Source organism: Malus sylvestris, chromosome 7 (assembly GCF_916048215.2).
Source record: "Malus sylvestris chromosome 7, drMalSylv7.2, whole genome shotgun sequence".
Taxonomy (NCBI): domain Eukaryota; kingdom Viridiplantae; phylum Streptophyta; class Magnoliopsida; order Rosales; family Rosaceae; genus Malus; species Malus sylvestris.
The window spans coordinates 19,522,100-19,538,558 of record NC_062266.1 but is presented as its reverse complement, the minus strand read 5'-3'; positions in this window follow the sequence as shown (position 1 = coordinate 19,538,558).

The window sequence follows — 16,459 nt, the reverse complement described above, 5'->3', positions numbered from 1 at the left end:
TCATCTTGTTGAATTCCACTTATCCTTTTTCGTAGGAGGATGACTCGAGAAGTTGGGAAAAACTTCTCTAAGAAGGCCCGTTTCATGCTCTCCCATGATGTGACGGTTCCAGGAGCCAATTCATACAACCAATCTTTTGTCTTTTCCACGAGAGAAAAGGGAAAGGCCTTCATCTTCAAAATGCTCCCGTCAATATTGATTGGAGTCATGCTTGAACACACCACCTCGAGCTCTTTCAAGTGCTTGTTAGGATCCTCCATGGACAACCCATGGTACTTCGGAATGTGGTGTAGCAAACTTGACTTCAACTCGAATTCCTCGGTCTTTCCTTGGGCAGCCGCGGGATATTGAATACATAGAGGTGCGGCATTGTCCAATCCTGAAGCCGAAAACTCCTTGATTGTACGATAGTCTTGTGCCATGGCTTCCTCCACTTCACCCACTCTTGCCGTGGGTTCCTCTTCCTCAAACTCAACTTCGGCTTTTGAATTTGAACTGGATTCACTAGGTTCTGGATTCTTCCTCTTTCGTCTCAACTCTCGCTCAAAATCGTCGTCAAAGTCCAAGATGTGTTCACGAATCGGATGAGAGCTCCGAGTCATAAACTAGTACCTAAACCAAGAAACAAAACAAGGTCAGAATCTGGAACAAATTAAAACAAACTGAAATAAAACAATCCAAGGGATTAGCAACTTTGCTAATCCCCGGCAACGGCGCCAAAAATTTGATGCGAAATATATAAGCACACAAATTAAACCCTCTTTTTATCAATTGTAGCAAAGTATGTAAGTAGGGATTGTTGGAAATATGCCCTGAAAGTCAATCTTTGGAGGAAATCTTTCAGGACAAATGAATCGATGTATGGATGATTCTTATACATCAAATGGCAAAGATGCTAATTAGGACTATCTCAATTAACGATATATGTCCTGAATAGTGTATCCATGGACAATGGATCGATTGGAGAAGTAATCTAATGATGTTAGACTACAGAGACCTTCTTCACATAACCATTATGTCCAAAAGGTTCCTGGTCGTTGGATTGTCGGAGGGATACTGACAATGCGTAGACCGGTACATACTGTGTCCGCTTCAATTGGAAGGATGGAAAGTCTCATCCCATTCGTGTTGTGACACTAAGACAAGTATGTAGGTGCTCATTAAGGGAATGAGTTCACTGAATACAATCGAACGAGAGTACTTGCATGGAGATCTACTCACATGTCAAGCAAGTAACTCTAATGGTTGGAAAGATGTAAGTAATCCTTAGACCTGAGGCATCGTCGTTGTCTTGTGGTTAAGTACTTAATCTTTGATTATGTCAAAGTCTCCCCATTCGAGGGTGTCCACGGCATAATTGGGGTTAAGCCACTTAGTCATGAAGGCAAGTGTATGCGCAACAAGGAATCTCTAATCCTCGATAAGAGAGGAAGAATACTCTAAGATATGATTCGGGAATCTTCGGCCGAAGTATCGAGCGTATTGAAAGGAAAGTGTTCCTATACGACTCAAATGAATCATTTATGAAGGAATAATCACATTAGGGGTTTGACATGATATATCCATACCCTAATGATGTGATTGAGAGTATTGTATTAGAGAAGGATTGAATTACATTGTAATTCCAACTGACTAGGTTCTTCGAATAAACTTCTACATTAGCTTGGGTAGCTATGACATATGGTTAGATGTCACTCATAGCTTGTGAGTTCTTCTAGATGATTAAATGTAGTCATCAAAGAAGAAAGGTGAATTAAAATGAGGTTTTAATTCACTAAGTGATTGAATTAAATATAAGCAATTAGATTGATGCCAATCACCTCACTGCCTTGCTAATTGGAACCTAAAAGATTGTTCACCAAAACACTATTGTGGTGAGTAACTAATGGATGATGGAAACAATTAATTGGATTAATTATGTGTTGTGATTAATTTAGAAAAGTCTAAAGAAATCATAAAAGCGATAAAGATCGTTTTGGGCTTAAAGAAACGTTCGGGTTTAATTGGGCCCATTGGGCCTAAACCCAGTGGGCTTTTATTCAAGCATTGGATGACTTGAAATAAATGAAAGCCCAAAGCCCAAACAACACAAAGAGGGCCGGCCATATTAAGTGGGGAAGGAGAGAAAATTAGTCAAGTGTTGACTAGGTTTCTTTTGTCTATATAAGCAACTTTATAGAGATAAAGTTCATTAGGGTTTTTGTGTGTTAAAACAACAAAGAGGCAAAAGAAAAATAGCTCTCTAAACTACACAAAGGCCGGCCACCAAAGGGGGTTTTTACTAACATCTCTTACACCCTTTTGGTTATTCCTTCATCCTTCTCATTACACTAGTGGGTGAGGATCTTTAGAGGTTTCCTACTTTGGAAACTTGAAGAGAACCTAGGAGCACTCATTGTAACAAAGTGGAGGAGGCAAGGAGGGAAGCTAGGCTCAAGGATTTCAAGGAGCAAAGGGCTTGGAGGTGGTCCATCCTTGGTCTCAAGTCTAGATCAAGAGGTATAAGACTAACCTTCACCTTGTTCTTGATTCTTTAAAAATGTTTTGATGCATTATATATAAACCTATGAACCTTGAAGGGGATTTGCATGACTATAGCTTTGATAATATGTTATAAATGCTTCCGCTGCTTTCATATATTAAATTTGATTTGAATATGCATGATAGTCATTATGAAATCCCATTCTAGAAATCTCATAAATTTCCCTTCAGGGATCGTTCTAGGCCGGGGATTAGGAGGGATTGCCAAATCACTTGAAAACTGACTCAAAACATAAAAACAAAGTTTCAAACACTAAACTAGACTCAAAGAATGCAAAACTAAACTATAAAACACCAAAACAAAGCAAAAGACTCAAAACAGCAAATAAACACTCAAAACTGCCTTAAAAACACTTTCTGGGCAGTTTTGAACACAAACACAAATTTGGACGAAAATAGGTTTAAACTTGATTCAAGACACTTAAAAATACAAACTAAATTGATTTCTAACTAATCTAACACTTCAAAATAAATGGGGATTTGGTTTTGACGAAAATTGAAAACAAAAACAAAACTTGTAAATTGAACAAATTCTAAAACAAATTTGGTTGAATTGAAGGGATGGAAAACTAGCTAAGGGGTTCTTCTCCACACATGTCACACTTGCATACAAAACGATTTCTAATCGTAATTCAATAAACCATGAATACTCAACACTCCAAGTTAATTAGGTCCGCTTAAATTAACTTTCAGATTTCCCTTATGTCAATGAATTGGATGGAAAAAGCGCATCGCAATCAAATTATTCCTCAAAAGTTCTCTATATGAAAGCGCATAATAAAGATACAATCAAAGATCATTACGTTCAATGGAAATCATAAGTATTGACGAGGCACTCGTAACTATGAAAGCGCATGAAACTTATGCCAAGAATTTACTTAACACAATTGTGATCAACAACTTTTACTACTTGTGAATATAAGTTCATAACGATTAGGTGAAATTTCCTTATATTCTAGCATTAGATTTATGCATGACAATTAAGCATGCACTCTCAACCAACACACACAAATCAGTTTAATTCAAATAGATAAGCAAATTGAATCCACAACTTATGAAACGCAATTAGAAGTAATCAAATCATATAGCAAGCATAAAGATGGTTTCGAATCCCCCCTAGCCAAGGGGGGATTTAGTTCCTCGTACGTACAAAACAAAGAGTATAGAATTTAAACATTGAAATCAAAGGAAAGGAAACACCTAAAACTTCCAGCAACTCGGACTTGAATGGCATGCACGTTCCAAGGTTCCTCCTCCTCCTCTTTGTCACGGCTCAAGGACTAAGGTCAGGTTTAGGGACTTAGGTATATGGATGAATGAGTATGGAAGGGGGTAGTAGTGTTTAGGGTGGATGGGAGAGTGCGGCAATGGTGTTTTAGGGTCAGAAATTCTGGACTTTGGTGATGAATGGGTGCGGTAATGGACAAGGATGAATTTCTGATGTGAATTGTGAATTATGGTCAGTGGTGTGTGCGGCAAAGGCTGAAAACATGTATATATAGGCCCAAAAAACCCTAGCAAATCAGATTAGGACTTGTGTAATTAAAACCCATCAGGAAAAGGCTTAAAACAATCAGATTTTGAATGGGAAAAAGCCTCATAGGTGCGGCAGGTAAGGGATAGGGTGGATAAAGCTTCTAGAAAGCCTTGCAAGGCAAGGAAATCAGATTTTCTAGAAGGCTAGGTGCGGCAAGAAAGGATAAGGCTGATTGTGGAGGGATAGGGCTTCTAGAAGGAATACGGTGTCCTAAAGTGTTTAGGACTCCTCTTTGGAGCTGAAATCTTTGTACATTCGGATTAGGAAAGTTTGTCTTTGTCAATCCTTCTTCATCTTGGATTCCTTTTCCTTCTTGGACTTGGAAAACTTCTTTGTTGCTGAAACTTGTTGCCATTTGGATTTAACTTTCCTACTTCAAGTCGGAAACCTTGTTTGAGTAGGAATCTTCATCTTCTAGGAATCCCAATTTCACTAGGAAACCTATTTCAACTAGGAATCCTAATTCAACTAGGATTCCATCTTCAATTAGGGACTTTCCTACTTCAACTAGGAAACCTTGTTCAAGTAGGAAACATCATCTTCAAATCTTCAATTTCGTCCATCCTCTTGGCTCCAAGCATATGATGTCCATTCCAAGCTCTAATTTGCTCCAAAAGGCTTCAAAATGCATTCTTTTATGTAATATGCCCTTAAAACCTGAAAACACATGAAACTAGCTTAAAAGACTACTTAAACTAAGAAACATAACGAAAATGCATAAGAACTAGCTAACTAAGGCGCATAAATATGCTCCTATTAGTCTCGTTATGACCCTGATACAGCTGGTAATCAGGCAGTGATGTTTCACCGTTTTAAGCTGGGAACTAAGAGGAAATGGTGGACTTTTGCTAGTGCGCTTCCTTGCACCACTTATCATGAGTTTTATGAGATTTTGGTTCGGATGGAGGATTCCGACAACCTTCCTAGTAACAGTGAGGATGATGAAGATAAGAATGATAATCAGAAGAAAGATGATAGGGGTAAAGGTATTTCCACTCAGGGACCCCGTAAGACACAGAATTTCAAGAAAAGTGGAGCGAGCTCGAGTTTTTCCGGTGGAGGATTTAGTGTCACAGGCCTGAGAAGAGGTGGAAGATTTGCTGGTGGACCCAGGTTTCAAAGACAGAGAGATTTTGGTGGTGCTGATGGTTCTGGTGCTCCGTTGTGCCGCCGTTGTAACTTCAGACATCATGGAGAGTGTAGGAGAAGTGGTGGTGGTGTCCCCAGAGTCAGCAGAGTCAGCAGAGATCTTAACAGTCTGCTATGCCACCTCTAGCGCCGATTCAGCAGAGCTTTGGATCAGGCAGTTATGGTCAGACGGGTCGTGGTAGTGCTTACCACTATCAGGGTGATGCTACTCCCTATGTTTCCGGACAATATCAGTATTCCCAGGATCCTTATTCTCAAACTGGGTATTCCCAAGACCCTGGAGGTTATACTTCTTATTCTTCCATGCTAGCTAGTGGATCTCAGTGGCATCAGGGAGGTCAGCCCCGTCAGGGGGAGGTTGCTGCTAGTGGTGCAGGACCATATAGGCAGTCTAATTAGCCAAGACAGAGATGTACTTCTCAGGGGCGAGGTAACCAAGGCAACAGAGGTCGTGGTGGACGACAGCAAGCTCAGGGACGTGTTAATCACATCTCACTGCAAGATGCTCAGAACCATCTAGATTTGATTATGGGTACGTTAAATATTCTTGGTCATTTTGCTAGAGTCTTGATTAATTATGGTGCTACACATTCTGTGATTTCTCATACGTTTGCTCAAATGACTCAACCTCACCCTACACCTCTAAGATTTGATTTAGAGTTTGCTATGCCTAAAGGGGACAAATGTTATGTTGATAATGTTTATCCAGGGTGTCCAGTGATGGTAGATGGTGTAGTTATGCCAGCTAATCTTATCCCGTTAAATATTGTGGATTTTGGTGTGATTTTAGGGGCAGATTGGTTGCATTATAATCATGCCCATATAGATTATTACGGGAAGTCAGTTACTTTTCATCGTCCTGGACTACCAGCGGTTACTTTTGTTGGTGAAAGCAGTGGGGTGAGACATGGTGTTATTTCTGCCATGAGAGCAAAGAAGTTGTTATCGAAAGGTTGTCAAGGATACTTGGCACATGTGGTGTTAAATGATGTTGTTCCTAGCAGTGTGGAGGAAGTAAGAGTAATCAGGCACTATCCTGATGTATTCCCAGATGATTTGCCGGGATTACCGCCAGATAGAGATGTGGAGTTTTCTATTGATTTGCTTCCAGGTACAGATCCTATATCTTTAACTCCATATAGAATGGCTCCAGCTGAACCGAGAGAGTTGAAAATTCAGTTACAGGAATTAATTGATAAAGGTTTCATTCAACCTAGTACTTCACCTTGGGGAGCTCCAGTGTTATTTGTAAGGAAGAAAGATGGAACTTTGAGATTATGTACCGATTACAGGCAATTGAATCGGGTAACGATTAAAAACTGTTATCCATTGCCTCGTATCGATGATTTGTTTGATTAGCTTAAAGGTGCATGTGTGTTCTCTAAGATTGATTTGAGATCTGGCTATTATCAGTTGAAGATTAAAGATGATGATGTACCTAAGACGGCTTTCAGGACCCGTTATGGACATTATGAATTTTTGGTGATGCCATTTGGATTGACTAATGCACCTGCAGCTTTCATGAGGCTAATGAATGAGGTATTCCAGCAATATCTTGACAGGTTTGTCATTGTCTTTATCGATGATATTCTGGTATACTCTAAGTCAAAAGCAGATCATATTCGACATCTTAACTTGGTATTGAAGAAATTGAGGGAGCATCGGTTGTATGCCAAGTTCAGTAAATGTCAGTTTTGGTTGAATGAAGTGGCATTTTTGGGGCATGTAGTATCGGCATAAGGAATTCAAGTAGATCCTCAAAAGATTACAGCAGTGGAAAATTGGGAACAGCCACAAACCGTCACTGAGGTACAGAGTTTTCTTGGTCTAGCAGGTTATTATCGACGGTTTGTTCAAGATTTTTCTATGATTGCTTTGCCACTAACGAAATTAACCAGGAAGGATGTTAAGTTCGAGTGGGACGAGAATTGTGAGCAAAGTTTCCAGCAGCTGAAATATTGCCTCACTCATGCTCCAGTATTGGTACTTTATGATGATAACGGTAACTTTGAGATTTACAGTGATGCTTCTTTGAATGGTTTGGGATGTGTTTTGATGCAGCATAATAGAGTGATTGCCTATGCTTCTCGACAGTTAAAGATTCATGAAAGGAATTATCCTACTCACGATCTTGAGTTGGCAGCCATTGTCTTTGCTTTGAAAATTTGGAGGCATTATCTATATGGTGAGAAGTGTAAGATCTTCACAGATCATAAGAGTCTCCAGTATCTTTTCACTCAGCATGATCTTAATCTTCGTCAATGAAGGTGGATGGAGTTACTAAGTGATTATGACTGCACTATTGAGTATCATCCGGGTCGTGCAAATGTGGTAGCTGATGCGCTGAGTAGGAAACCTCAAGGTCGACTCAATGCTTTGTATGCTTGTCGTGTTCCTCTTCTTGCAGATTTGAGAGCTACTGGAGTAAAGTTGGAGTTAGAAGAACAAAGAGAAGCTTTTCTTGCTAGTTTCCAAGTCAGGCCAGTTTTGGTTGATCGTGTACTTAAAGCTCAGATGGTAGATGAAGAAATTCAAGAAATGATTCAATTGAGAAGTGAAGGGAAAAAGAAAGACCTCAAAATTCGAGAATCAGATGGCATGCTTATGCAGGAGAACAAAATGTATGTGCCGAATAATGAGGAACTAAAGAAAGAATTTTTGGATGAAGCACATTGTTCGGCTTATGCGATGCATCTAGGAGGAAATAAGATGTACCATACCATTCGACCATTTTATTATTGGCTGGGTATGAAAAGGGAAATTGCAGAATATGTAAGTAGGTGTATTGTTTGCCAGCAAGTTAAAGCAGAAAGAAAGAAGCCTTTTGGGCGGATGCAACCACTTCCCGTTCCTCAGTGGAAATGGGAAAATATAACTATGGATTTTGTGTATAAGCTTCCTTGTACAATAAATGGATTTGATGGTGTTTGGGTGATTGTAGATCGGCTTACCAAATCAGCACACTTCATTCCCATGAGGGAAAAGTATCCCCTGAATAAATTGGCTAAGTTGTTTATTACGAAGATTGTGAAGTATCATGGAGTTCCAGTGAATATTATCTCTGATCGAGATCCAAGATTTACTTCTAAGTTTTTGGTAGCTTTTCAGGAAGCTCTTGGTACGAAACTGCTTTACAGCACTGCTTATCATCCTCAAACCGATGGGCAATCAGAGAGGACTATTCAGACGTTAGAGGATATGCTGAGATCTTCAGTGTTACAGTTTGGTGATTCTTGGCATGATCGCCTAGACTTGATGGAAATTGCCTACAATAATAGTTTTCATTCGAGCATTGGTATGTTACCATTTGAGGCACTTTATGGTAGAGCTTGTCGTACGCCATTGTGTTGGTCAGAGGTTGGCGAAAGAGTGTTAGAAGGCCCAGAGATTGTGGATCAGACTACTTAAAATGTTCAGGTGATTAAGTCTAACTTGAAAGCGGCCCAGGATCGACAAAAGAGTTTAGCAAATAGACATACTACTGATCGAGTATATGATGTGGGTAATTTGGTATTCTTGAAATTGTCACCTTGGAAAGGTGCAGTGCGGTTTGGAAAGAAAGGCAAGCTAGGTCCTAGGTACATAGGACCTTATGAGATCACTAAGAGGATTAGTGAAGTCGCTTACAGATTGGAGTTGCCTCCGGAGTTATCTAAAGTACATAATGTGTTTCATGTCTCGATGCTTCGACATTATGTTTCAGATCCTTCACATGTGATTCCTCCTCAACCTTTGGTGATTAATCCGGATTTGACGTATGATGAGGAACCAGTGACTATCTTGGATTGGAAAGACAAGGTTCTAAGGAATAAGACTGTGAGCTTGGTAAAAGTATTGTGGCGGAACCACTCAGTAGAAGAAGCTACTTGGGAGATAGAAGATCGAATGAGAGAGATGTATCCGAGGTTGTTTTATGAATATTAATGGCTTGTTTGGTTGCATGAATTTCGAGGACGAAATTCTATAAGAGGGGAGGATTGTCACAGCCCGTCCCGTGATTCTTTTTATCGAGATTGTGAAATGACGAAATTATCCTTGACGGGTGCTAAGGTAGGTGTGTGACATATTATTGAACAATGCATTTTCCCTAAGTTTTGGAAAGTTTGAATTTTGATTAAAGTTTGTATGTGTTTTGTGTGGTTAGGGAAAGAAGTTGGACTTGTTTTGGGATGGACCACACACACACACACGGGATACCCTCACCCCGTGCCCTCTCTCTCTCTCTCCTCATTCTCTGTCACTCTCACTCTCCCCCTCTCAAAACTGTACGGACTGACCCAAAAACCCTTGAAACTTCATGGATCGAAGTGGAGATTAGCACCATTGTGTTCGTGAGTGCCCTACGAACTCAAAGGTTCCATTTTCAGGTAAGAAACCCTTCGTTTTCACGTTGAAAACTCAAGGTCCGAATTGAGTACTATTCATGAACTTTGTAATGGTTGGTTTTTAGGACAATCCAAGCTCATAGTGAGCTCTAGGAAGTTCCCACGAAGCTCGGGGACGTTCGTTTGGAAGTTTTAGACGTCGGGACACCCTAATTCGAAGGTGGCTGGTTTTGGTGAAGTTTCCCGACGTGATTTTCGAAGGTTTTGAGACTCCAAAGAGGTATAGCCTATGTCCCCTCATGATTTAGGACATTTTGGTGAAAATTTCATGGAAAATGGTTGAGAAATGACAGAGAACAAGGAGATTGAAAAATCTCTAGTTTCCGGCGACTAGAAAAACCAGTCCGGCGACTGGAGGAAGAAGATGACGCGCGTGGGGCGCGTGGGTCCGTGCCCCTCCCGGCGTGTGGGGGCGCGTGTAGCCTCGAAAAATTTTTCTAAAAATATGTCGACGTCCGTGACGTCGAGTAGGTCACTATAGTATATTCATATACCCAAATTGAGCAACGTATGAGAAGTTATTACGAATTGTCGGTTATGTGCTTTAATTAACGTTTTTATAGTTGTTTTGCATATAGGTGATACCTATCCCGAGGACGAGCGCATTCAGGGACGTCACGGGGGTTACGACCCTTCGACTTACCAATGAGTGGGCAGTATTTTCTGTATTTACCTATATACTATTGATTTTTCCCAGAAATTGAATTTAAATGAAAGTATGTTTTTAAAATGCCATGCATGCATATTGTGAATTATATGAATTAGTAATTGATGCATATATATGTGAAATGGTGCTGTGGACACACAGGTGAGTATCAGGTGAGTTTTATGTTATTCATATGGTTTATTGATGATGTGAATTGCGTTGAGAGCTCATAACCTGCACCCCTGGTGTTAGTGCTTATATTATTCACCCGCACCGCATGCTCACCTTGGATCCAAGTAGGTGCATGTCGTACAGACCATGAGAGGGTTCCGACATGCTAGTCGTACACATCACTAGAGGTGGTTCCGACTGGTAGGTGACCTTAGATTATGTGCACAGATGATTGATGAGAGAAACACTAGAGCGTATTATTACACCATTCTTGTCGTACAGACTACTTCAGGTAGTTCCGACTTATATGCAGAGTAGTGTCGTACAGGTCACTGTGGTGACTCTGGTTGGTTTGGATATTGAGCTATGGAATTAACCGTACATGACCAACTGCATGGTCTCCGGTTGATTCATTATGTCACCTGTTATATTGATGCATTCTTAATCTGTTATTGACATTTATGGCATGGCATATTTTCTGGGTTTTGATAAAGAATTATGATTTGAGATATACGAAGATTATATGCTGATAGGAGCATATTTATGCAACTTAGTGAGCTTGTTTCTTGGCATTTACTTAGTTTAATTCTAGTTATTTTAGTACTTTAAGCTATTTTCGTGTGTCTGTAGGTTCAAATAACAAAGTTGGCAACAAAGTGCTATTTGGAGCACTTTGGAGCATTTTTGGGCCAAGATTGGATAGTGCAAGCATGGAGACATGAGGATGGACGTTTTTGAAGATTAGAATGCTAGAAATCAGCATGTGTGTGTGTGCAAGTGTGTTGACCTACAACTACAAACACTCATCCACTACACCCATTACATCCACTCATTATCAAACATCCATCCACTACACCCATTACATCCACTAATTACCAAACACTCATCCACTACACCCATTACATCCACTCATTACCAAACATCCATCCACTACACCCATTACATCCACTCATTACCAAAACTACACCTATTACATCCACTCATTACCACAAACACTCATCCACTACACCCATTACATCCACTCATTACCAAACATCCATCCACTACACCCATTACATCCACTCATTACCAAAACTACACCTATTACATCTACTCATTACCACAAACACTCATCCACTACACCCATTACATCCACTCATTATCACAAACACTCATCCACTACACCCATTACATCCACTCATTACCAAACATTCATCCACCACACCCATTACATCCACTCATTACCACAACACTCATCACTACCACCTTAATTAGATGGTGGTCTTCTCCCTAACCTATAAATACATCCACCCTTCACCATAACAAGGGGGAAGAAAACCAGATAGAAGACAATCCACCCATCCACCCTTCACCATAACTCACCTATATCCATCCACCACCATAATTTACCACTCATCCATCAAACCACACCTTGTGCCGCAACAAAGAGAAGAAGGAGGACCCTTGGACATGCTTGCCATTCAAGTTGGATTGTTGGAGCGTTTTTAGGTGTTTTCATTCTTTTGTTTTCAATGTCTAAATTTGTTTATCTTTGCTTTGTGAGTATGAGGAACTAAACCCCCCTTAGCTAGGGGGAATTCGAAACCATGTTCATGCTTGCAATATGATTTGATTACCTTCAGTTGTGATTTCATAAGTTATGAATTCAATTTGTTTAACTGCTTGATTGATAACTTATTCGTGTATGTTTATTAAGAGTGCACACTTAGTTTGCATGCATGAATATGATGCTAGAGTATAAGGGAGTTTCACCTAATAGTTACAAACTTATATTCACAAGTAGTGGAGGTCGCTTATAAACGATCGCGTTAAATAAATTCTTGGCAGGAGTTTCATGCTCATCATAGTAACGAATGCCTCGTCAATACTTATAGTTTTCATAATGCTTAATGATCTTTGATTGTATCTTTATTGTGCTGTTCACGGAAAGAACTTTTGAAGAATGCTTGAATTGTTGTATGCGTTTTCCCATCCAATTCAATAACTTAAGAAGAACTTGAAGGTTAATTTAAGCGGACTTAATTAACCTGGGGTGTTGAGTTTCATGATTGATCGAAAGAACAACTGAAAATTGGTTTATGTGCAAGTATGTCATGTGTGGAGAAGAACCTCCTAGCTAGCCTTCCATCTATTCAATTTACTCAAATTCGTGCAGATTTCATTAGTTCTTTAATTTACTTGTTTTGTTTTCAAATTTGTCAAAACCAAAACCCCCTTTACTTTAAAGTGTTTTATTAGTCAAAATCTGTTTTGATTTGTATTTTTAGGTGTCTCAAAAGTGTGTTAGAGTCCAAATCTGCCCAGTTTGTGTTTTTAGGCAGATTTGAGCGTTTTTAGCTTGTTTTGAGTCCTTTGAGTTTGTTTTAAGTTCTTTGAGTCTAGTTTAGTGTTTTTAACTTTGTTTATATGTTTTTAAATCAGTTTAGAGGTTATTAGCAAGCCCTCATAATCCCCGGTCCAGAACAATCCCTACTTACATTCTTTACTACAATTGATACAAAAGGGTTTAATTTGTGTGTTAAGTAATTTTCACATCATATGCATATTATGTTATTTTCTGGGAACGTATACAGGTTTTACAGGGAGGGGTTAGAAATGTTTTAAATGAAATGTTTTTGAAAAACTTTGGTTTTACTGACCCACTCAATTTTGTTTTGCGCCCCTCCAAGTTCTAGTTAGCAGCGTTGGTGGCCCACGAGGATTCCCACGACGTATTGACAGACTACATAAATGTAGGACTCCCCTGCGGGTGTTGTAATTTAGTTATGGTCCTACTTGACTGCACCTAGTACTTGTGCTCTGAATTTGTGTGTTTCACACTTAAACTTACTCTAGCACGTTACTTGGTTATTATTGCTAGTATTTGGTTTTCGTTTATTCGTATTTCTCTTATCTATTGCTTCCACCTCGCACTTTTGGTTACGTTACGCCCACGTGACGGCTAGCACGCCTTGATTTTAGGATCGGGGTGTGTCATGGTGAATTATTTTGAGAATTGTTTTAATTTTTAATTGTTAATTTGCTCACTTTCCTAAGGTTTTTAACCCACGTGTTTGACATCGTTATATATCTTAAAATTTACTATAAATTCACACGAATTTAAAAAAGTATTTTTTAAAGTACTACAAACTCGTAACCATTTCAATTTTTATTTCTTACCATCAAATTCAACAAAGTAATAAAGAAAATATATCAAATATTTTTAAACATTATGTTCTATAATCAATATTTTTTATACTATATACTATATAATAAATAGACTCTTATCCATACAATATTATAATAAATTTATTTAAACATCTAGCCGCCAAAATCCTTGCCTAAGCGTTAGGCCATGTCAGCTACCCAACTAGCACTTAGCATCATTTAGAATTTTGCTCATTATATAGTTATGTACTGGAACTTTACAACAAGAAACAATGCTTAAATTCTCCTTCAAATAATATTGTTAGTTTAAATCCTCCTTCGAATCTTTCGGTCATCCCAAGTCCTCTTTTGAATATTTCGGTTAGTCCAAATCATTCTTCGAATATTCTGGGTAGTCCACATAGTCTTTTTGCAAACCTTGGACTTAGATCTCAAATGGGTGTCCCCATTTTATTGGAACATTTTACGTTTTTAAATTTCGCCCCTCCCCTCAACAATTCCTGGCTTCGCCAATGGGCCTAAGCAGATTTATGTAAATTTATTATATATCTTGTAAATAAGTATCTGTTTACACCTAAAAAGGAATTATACTTGTATGGATAATAAAAGAATGATAAAATGCAAAAATAGGAGTAGAAGAATACACAAATTATATACATCCAAAAAATTCAATATTTAAAAAACAGTAAACATATAATCATAATGAGGAGGATTTGGATGATAGACTAAATTCTTCTTGTCACATCCCGGCCTGGGCCCCCACCGCATCCTGGGCCCCCACCGCATCCTGGGCTCGACTCCGTCATAGCACGATATTGTCTGCTTTGGGCCCCGACCATGCCCTTACGGTTTTGTTTCTGGGAACTCACGAGCAACTTCCCAGTGGGTCACCTATCATGGGAATGCTCTCGCGCGCTACTCGCTTAACTTCGGAGTTTCAATGGAACCCGAAGCCAGTGAGCTTCCAAAAGGCCTTATGCTAGGTAGGGATGAGAATATATATTTAAGGATCACTCCCCTAGGCGATGTGGGATGTTACACCCTCTTTCTCCCTTCTTTATTTATATATCAAAATTCAGCTCATTCTATTTTTGAGAATGGTACTATCTACATACTACACACTCTTTTTCACTGCTCACACACTCCGTGTTAATTTCTATCCATTTATCTTCTTTAATTCATTCGATACGATGACCGAAATTGAGAAGAATGTGTGAAAGGTTAAAAAAAATGTGTGGATAGCAACGCTTATTTTCCAATCAAATACAACAAACTATAGTTATCTCTCTATTATTGTTCTCTTATTTTTTATTTTTTTTCTACAAGGCGCAAGGCCTAGACAGGCCACCCTTTTCCTTCTTTCTATCGGTCTAGCAGGCTAGCGCAGCAGGGCAAACCAGGGATGGCCCAAGAAGCCCAGCCTGCGACCAAGCTCAGCAGCAAGAGAGAAAATGCCCCGTGTCTCTCTCTATCTCTTCCTTCAATAGTCGGTGCCCTACAGCCCTTTCCACACTTGCCCCGCGCCAGGCCCAAATCCCAGAAAGGCTTGAGCCTCGCAGTTAGCCCAGCTTCGCACCTCAGCACGCTGTTCACCTCGGCCCAAGACGAGCTGAGCACCTGGCCCCCGTCAGCCAACCGCGACACACCACACTAAGGCAGCTCATCGGGCTGCCCAACTTGCGTAGGAGCCCCGTGGCTGCTCTGTCACCATCCTCGGGCCTCACTGAGCCATTCCATTGAACTTCGAGGGTCCAGAAAAATAAAGAAGAAATAAATTTACGTTTTTCTTACCTTGATGCAGCGCAAAGAAGAAAAATAACGACGACAATCAACTCTTCGTAAGGGCAAGCAAAGAAGAAAACTAGGGGATAAGTTTTCTATATCCTCTAGCCTCCAATTTTATTTAGTCCTCTACTTAAGACAGGCTTAAATAAGTTTTGGTAGCAATTGCTTTTCCTTTTCTAAGAATACTCTATTTCTTCGTCAAACTGGAAGATCTACATCAAATTGAGAAACAACTCTCTGCACACCTAAGAAGCTTGGGATTTCTACACCTACTGCCATTTTCTGCTTATAGCACAATAGGTGTGGGGCATTTGTGGAGAAAAAAAGTAATCCAAAAATATAGAAGACGACACGTGTACTTTTTCTGAAATAACAAGATTGCTCTTATTAAATGGGTAGGGCTCTCAAATACTCCATTGCATAGCTCAACATCTCTGGACGTCCAAGTAGCTAACTATGACTGCTCAAGGCTCCCTTGCTCATGGCATGGAAAAGTCAAATGCATTAAAGAAATGATTAATAACTAAATCCTATCTTTAATACATTCCCAATTGAAGGTCAATTTCATCAAGTAAGAAATCTTTATCACAATCAATCATGGATGCTTTCATCATTATCCCAATATATTATATCCTAATCAAAATCTTGAAAATATTATTTCCTCATTCATCCAACAGTTGACACACCTTGGCCAATAGAAGGCCGCCATGTGAAAAGCAAAACTCAAACCCTATGGCCGACCACTCCAACAATAAAAAAACTCCATCTCCACCAAATTTTGGTAAGCTATGCATAAAAGCCCCAAACACTCACTCTTTCGACAGATACTAACTTAGGCATCAGAGATCCATTGGCTAAACCCCTATCCCCTCATGAGCACATGAGGCTTTGGATTTTGAGTAAGGGTGTTAATTGTTTTGTAGATACAAATTCATCAATACTCAAGATGATGGATTTTTGCTACCACAACTAATATAAAAGTAAAGAGTAATACTAGGTAGACTAATTTTTTAGACCACATTTGCAAACTATGTGATGTGTCACCAATATGAAATAAACACGTTAATAACACTTAAATAATAATCGAATCATCAACAA